General features: G+C 31.6%; 2 long non-coding RNA genes across 2 annotated transcripts; both read right to left on the bottom strand.

The window, feature by feature from the left end:
- Nucleotides 1–713: 713 nt before the first annotated feature.
- LOC128034119 (uncharacterized) lies at nt 714–1797 on the bottom strand. Its single transcript, XR_008190219.1, has 2 exons — nt 1601–1797; nt 714–1523 (listed from the first exon to the last, which is right to left on the bottom strand). It is a non-coding gene; the product is annotated as an uncharacterized LOC128034119 (long non-coding RNA).
- A 2381-nt stretch (nt 1798–4178) lies between these two features.
- LOC105777462 (uncharacterized) lies at nt 4179–5481 on the bottom strand. Its single transcript, XR_008189605.1, has 3 exons — nt 5309–5481; nt 5034–5120; nt 4179–4936 (listed from the first exon to the last, which is right to left on the bottom strand). It is a non-coding gene; the product is annotated as an uncharacterized LOC105777462 (long non-coding RNA).
- Nucleotides 5482–7288: the final 1807 nt, after the last annotated feature.

The following is a 7288-nucleotide window of genomic DNA, read 5'->3' as shown; positions in this document are numbered from 1 at the left end:
AAAAAATGCCGCTGTTGTCAACGCCGCAAACATTTTCGATGTTTTTAGAAATAAACGCCGCTATAGATCATGACCTTTAGCGGCGCTTTTCCTACAAACGTTGCTATAGATCAGGACCTTTAGCGGTGATTTTTCCACAAACGCCGCTATAGATCAGGACCTTTAGCGGCGCTTTTGCACAAACTCCGCTATAGCTCAAGACCTCTAGCGGAGCTTTTCCCACAAACGCCGCTATAGATCAAGACCTTTAGCGGCACTTTTTCCACAAACGCCGCTATAGCTCAAGACCTTTAGCGGCGCTTTTCCCACAAACGCCGCTATAGAACAAACCTTTAGCGACGCTTCTCGCAAAAACGCCACTAAAAACATAACATTTTAAAAAATTATTTTAATCAAATAATATTTATTTTTATGATAAATATTATATTATGTTTTTTTAAATTTGAACTTTAAATATACTTTTAAGGATAAATAAAAATATTATTTAAATTAAATTTTCTATGAAAATTTGAACTTTAAAACTAAATATAAAAATTAATGAATTTAGTTTTAGAATTTAAAATAATAAATTAATAACACAATTAAAATCCAAAAGTTAGAACTCAAGTTGCCGTAAATATTAAAGTAAAAATAAAAATTTAGAATCAAAACTAAAATAAATAATACATATGAGAAACAGACTGACTAGTTGAACCTGCCTATGACAATACACATTGCAAGGTAATAAAAAATACAATGCATTTTCTTAATCAAGTAAATCTTGGTAATAAAAGATATAATACATTTACTTAATCAAGGAAATCTTGTAATGAACTCAAAGCAATGAGCCTTAGAGAAAAACTTTTGAGCATGGCTTCGAATTTGAACTGCAGATTTAGTGCCTACATGCTCATTATTATTGGCAGGCCCCATTCTCTTTACATAACTATAGCAGCTGTAATGGCAAAAAAAAAACAATACAAATCATGCTGACTTCAATAATAATGCAGCGTGTCAGGCAAATGTTTAAATTTAAGTAAATTCTTAACTTATTCTCTGCAATACCAGGGCACAGCTAGAAGGAACTCAACTTCCCTATAAACCTACGAGTGATTAATTTTAAGAGTAAAAAAAATTGAGCATGTCAGCTCTAATAAGAGTGGAATGATCGGGATTAATAAATTAGAATCAAAATTTGCATTCAACCTATGGCTCATGCAAACACCTTCAAGACGTGGCATCTGGGATTCAAATCCCAACATCATAACCATTTTAGTATATCTAATCTTATATAAAATGGGGTATAGCAAAGGGTGAGAAAACTTACTCGTTATTATTGGTAGGCCCCATTCTCTTTACCGTTTATGGAATTGCCATAATGAAATGATGAATCCAACCATCCAGTAGTCTTGGCTTTTTCAACATATGCTAGAAACTATTTTTGGGCATGAGCAGAACATGATCCTTTGCCAATCAGAGGGGAGAATTAAGATATAAACTTGACCTCCTTGCACATTGGTCTGCAACACAAACCATTCTACCACCTGCAATGTAGAATTCAATTCAACACTCAATAGAATATAGAAACTCAAATATTCAATATACAACATAATCGGCATACCTTTTCCAAAGAAGTAAGCATTTGCCCCTTGCAATTGAAGAGAAATGAATTATAAACTTTATCTAACATAAGAGAATACTACCTCAACCAAAAAAAAGGTGAGAACAAACCCTCCCCAACATGAAAAGAGACGACAAAACCTATTTTGGTACAAAAAGAGCATCCGAAAAGCTGTAATACATTTCCAATTCAGTTGGAAAAAGAAACACCGTCCATGAAATTACAATAATAATTACAATCAATGCATTCGACTATAGATACAAACGTGATCAATTATTACAATGAACTATCTGACTGATAACTAATAATTAATGTATATGTATGAACAAATCCACAAAATAAATTAAAATAAATATAGAGAAAACTACATCCAATGACACTTAAACAAGGGATCAAAAAGTTCCCTTAATTTCCTTTCTACTACTAAGTTATGGCCTTATCATAAAAAAAGAAATAAATAGTGATAAATCTTTGAATAAAAGATACATAATCTTAACGAAATGTTGAGTACTTGTGGTAATCGATCAAGTTCTGAAATCAATTATGGTATTGCTTGCATGAACATGAGAAGGCTGTTAAACAAACAATGAAGGAACTAAGCAAGTATTTAAGTAAAATAGGTAACCTTACATCTGCTTCTGCTCATTATGGAGATACGACTTTTCGCAGTACTCAGCAGTTGAATAAAGCTGGGGCCTTAAGTTCTTGAGCTCCCATAAAATCAAAGGGTCAACTAATCAATTAGTATAACAATGAAATGTCGGAAGCTCAAAACTCATGAAGATAAATTTTGACATCAACAAGGAGAACAATTTAACAAACCAAATTAAAATCTTAACTCTTGCAAATATTAGATTCAGATACATGAATTTTCCAATTTTCTTCTAATAAGATATTATTATATAATACAATATGTAAAGCTTTTCCATTGCATAATTCAATTCGAATTCGCATTCTACTTAGACTAATACCATGGCTCTAAACTCAATAATGGGAATTAATCGATTCTTTTTCTTCAATAAACACAATAATAGCAACTTACAATAGATTCATCCATTGCTGCAACTCTACTTTCTAGCTTTGAATCATATCTAACTTTAGTCATAAATGTAAAGATCTACCAATGTTAAACTATGAAGCCTTACTATTAAGTCGCCAAAAATCAAAAGGAAAAAAACACAATAAATCAAGATACATTTCCAGTCATAATAATTACAGAAAGCAGAAATAAATGGGTTGAATATTGAGGACAAACTTGGAATCATCTATTAATCTACCATCGTAAGTAAACCGAGACAAAAGAGCCTATCACGTGACGAACTAACAAAGAGTACCAAGCAAGAAGAACAAATTATAATCCTAGCTTCGGTAACATATTAAGCATCTAACCTAAAAACAATTGGCTATAGGGAAGGTTTAACTTTAAATAATATGGGATGACACCAATTTTAACGTATCGCATCATACGTGAAGACACAACCCTTTCCAAATGGTTTAACATAAGAATTTTATTTCATATTCAAAGAGAGAAAAGAAAGGCTTAAAGCTAGTAACTAAAAGCGGATACCTTCATAATCAAGCCCCCCAAAAACATTAATAAGAATAATGAGGAAACAAGTGCTTGTAAATTGTAATAATAAAGGGTGTTGGAAAGCAGTTGAGCCATTGCAGGGCAGCTCATTTGCTTCTTGTGTTGGTGCTGACAAATCCATATTCTTGAGAAAGCACCAACAGAATCATATGTTCATTATGTTAGCTGCAGAAAAATGTTCACAAGATTTAGTGATGCCATAGTTTTGTTCTTAGATTCCTAATCTATATCAAAACTAAATGCCTTTGTCTTTTGCAATTACTGTAGAACAGTTTCTACTACAAAAAAAAAACAGTTAAGTGAAGCCAACATTGATATGAAAAAACAAATTTACATCATCATATCTTTGAAAGTTGAAATCTAACCAAGTAGCTAGCTGCCAGTGGCTTTTGTAAATGGACGCAAAAACTAAATTAAAACTCCATGATTGGTAAACAAATTTCACAAAAAAAAAAGAAAAAGAAAAAGAAAAAGAAAAAGAATGAAGTAGTTTTACTACTTTTTCAACCATAGGAGGCAACAAAAACTTAGTAGCAAATTTCACAAAATTTCTTAATTTCTCTCTAAAGCTTTCTATTCCTTTGATTCACAGTAGCTTACCAGTTTCAGAGAACCCAACCTTCCTACTAATTACGACATAAAAGTACAAAAAAGAAAAGCCCTTTAGTGCCAAAACACCATTACAATCAAGTTTCTCTATTACATTTTGGAGTAGTCGCCGGTGAGGATATTGTGACCGATAGACATTCAAGTATCAGCTGCTATAACACAGTAATCAGTCCCAGTGATAGCAGTGCAATATCTGCAATTTAGGAAAGTAATAGCATATCTGCAATTTGATATTAAGTTGTTAACAAATTGGGGTATCGTGTCTTATAAAATATAAATTCAAGTGACAATTAAGTACAAAAAAATGGTTCAAATACTAATTAAATACTTTTAGATAAGATAAAGGGATCAACTATATATTAGCCCAATTTTAAATGAAAAATTAGACTATATGACATCCACATTGTCACTCAAGAAAAAAAAATTAAACCTTAAATAATGCGTAAAATATCTCAAGGCTTCATTTGATTTCAAGAAATAGAAGTCATTCTCATTTTTGTGAAACGGAAACATTAAAGAATTGTGTTTGATTAAAAAAATTCAAATAATTTGAAAATTAAAAGAAGAATGGTCGTAAAGTTTAAAAGACACACACCCTTAGCACATCTATAGGAATTTGCAAATCTAGTCACCAGCTTCTCACTTATACCCCCGAATGAACAACAACAACCTCCAAACCAATTATGAGCAACCTCTCGCTAGTCAATTGATGGCATTTGCACAAAATTTCTACATAAATAAATCAAAATTCCCAACAATCTAGGGTTTTCTTGAGTTTTAGAGAGAGGCAGAAGATATATTTTTTCTTGAGTTTCTGAAAACATAAGTGGACTGGCTTTCAACAATTCTACTGAAAATGGGGAAAAACTTTGCATCAATACTATGCAGTTCCCTTAGCTAAGGAAGAAAACCACAGTTCGATATTCATTCTTTGGTACAAAACAAACTACAGTTGGGAATCGGGGAAGGGTTAAGAATTAAAAAAAACAAAAAAAATTGTACATCAATTAAAACTAGCACCAGAAAAGACCATTCTCGAACATTATCACAAGTCTTAAAAGCACTAACAGCGAACTATATACCTTGAATGTATTCTCTCATTAACCCAATAAACCAAAGCTGTTAGGTGGCCATACCTAACAAAGAAGAGATAAGAAAAATGCTTTAAGTGCTTTGCAAAATTGGACCAATAATAAGAAACATATAAAATATATAGAAAGATTAGGTAAGTACTGCAAATCATAATCCATTTGAGCGGAAACTTTAAGTGAAGACATGCTTTAGGATTTCCTTGCTTCTCCCTAGCACCAACGTCCAAACCTAATAACTTAAAAAAATTCAATCAACAAACAAAAGGCGAATTGGAGGCGAATTGGATCCAGAAGAATAGGGTTTTTTTTATTGTCTTCATAGTAATTTATGCAAGAAATTCCAAAGTCATGAAGAATTAAAACAGAAAGGCAAGTAGTTGGAAATAAATCATTGAGAAGAAGTTGAGAAAACTTTACCTTGGGTATGTTGAAGGAAAGAAGGAGGCTTCAGAGTCACATGAGAAACAGATAAAGATGGCTTTTGCGTAATGAAACATGTATGTTAGGTGTTGAAATTAAAAAAAAAAAGAAGAAAGAGGTGAAAATGATGATGAAGACGGTGGTGGCAGAGAGAAACACTTAAAGCGTGTTTTGAGGATACCAATTTTAGGGGGGGAAAATTATAGTTTCAGGGGGAAATTTTGGGATAAAGCGCCATTTTTAAAAGTGATATGATTTTTTACTAAAAAACGCCGCTATTGCTAATGTTTTGCTGTGTTTTTATGAAAAATGCCACAAAAAATTATTTCATTTTGAACAAAACGACGCCGTTTAGCTCTGCTAAATTTTTTTTTGTTTGCTAAAAATTATTAGTTAAGTAATTTTATAAAACATTTTTATTACTATTTTTATAAATTGATTTTTATAAAATAAAAAACCAAGTACTCTCAAAATAAATATTTTATATTTTAATAAGAAAACAAATGATAAATGACTGTAATTAATTATTAAGTTAGAATTATCCAATGTAAGCAATCAATCTCTCACATATCAAATTTCTATTAAAGATTGAGACGTTAATCATGATTTTAAATTATTCTTTTCCGATCTAATCTCCATTTTATTAGAGATATTTTTTCTAACTAAAATATAATTACTATTATTTTGCTAGATGTTCGATGTGGAATGATTTTGGTATATAAATTAAAAAAATACCAATTAATCTAAACCCTAAACCCCTAACTCCAATCTCCTAAACCCTAAATCATAAAACATAAACCCTAAACCCATAACCCATAACCCCTAACCCCTAAACCTGCTTAAACCCCAACCCTTAAACCATAAACCATAATCCATAATCCCTAAACACATAATCCCTATGCCTTAAAATAATAACTCCTAAATATTAAACCCTAAACCATAAACCATAAACCTAAACTATAATGATAATTAATTCATAAACCCTAAACCTTGAATCCCAACCCTTAAACCATAATCCCTAATCCATAATCCTTAAATCCATACTCCCTAAACCTTAAAATAGTAACTCCTAAACCGACCTTAAATCTTAAATTAATCATATACCCTAAACCAAAAACCCTAAACTATAGTGATAATTAATTCAATATTTTTAAATTAATACTATTTCTTTTACGATTATATAAAAAATTTTAATATATAAATTAAAAACAATCAAGAATCATATACCCAAAAAATTTAAAATTATTTTAAATAATAGTATTTTAATTTTTCCATGTGTTTTATTTTCAAATCATTTCTACGTGTCATTATTTTTTTCTCAAGATTTTAAATATTCAATTAGAAATAAATTGAATTTTAATTAATTAAATAAATAAACCAATTAAGATAAAATATTTTTAGCGGCGTTTTTGGAAAAATGCCGGTAAAACCCCAACCATTAGCGGCGCTTTTCGAAAAACACCGCTAAAATCCCTAGCATTAGCGACGCTTTTCCAAAAAACACCGCTAAAGCCCTTAGCATTAGCGGCGCTTTTCCAAAAACGCTGCTAAAGCCCTGAGCATTAGCGGCGCTTTTGCAAAAATGCCGCTAAAGCCCTGAGCATTACCTACGCTTTTCCAAAAACGCCGCTAAAGCCCCAAGCATTAGCGGCGCTTTTCCAAAAACGCCGCTAAAGCCTCGAAAGTTCAGAAAAGGATGCCGTTGGGCTTAGGTTTTTTACAGTGCTTTTCCTAAAAATGGCGCTAATGCTCATTTAATGCTCAATCTTTAGTGGAGATTTCCATAAAGCGCCGCTAATGCTCGATTTTTACCGGTGTTTTTTGTCTAAACGCTGCTAAAAGTGTCGCTAAAAGCCTGTTTTGGTGTAGTGACTATTTGGCATGTTAGCAAAGTTACTAAATTGACTGAACGATTGCATGATTTATATTGTTGTGAATGGTTAGTTAATGTGATGTATGATTGGTTTTTTCTATAAC

The sequence above is a fragment of the Gossypium raimondii genome, chromosome 10 (assembly GCF_025698545.1).
Source record: "Gossypium raimondii isolate GPD5lz chromosome 10, ASM2569854v1, whole genome shotgun sequence".
Taxonomy (NCBI): Eukaryota; Viridiplantae; Streptophyta; class Magnoliopsida; order Malvales; family Malvaceae; genus Gossypium; species Gossypium raimondii.
This window is presented reverse-complemented; position numbering and strand designations above follow the sequence as displayed.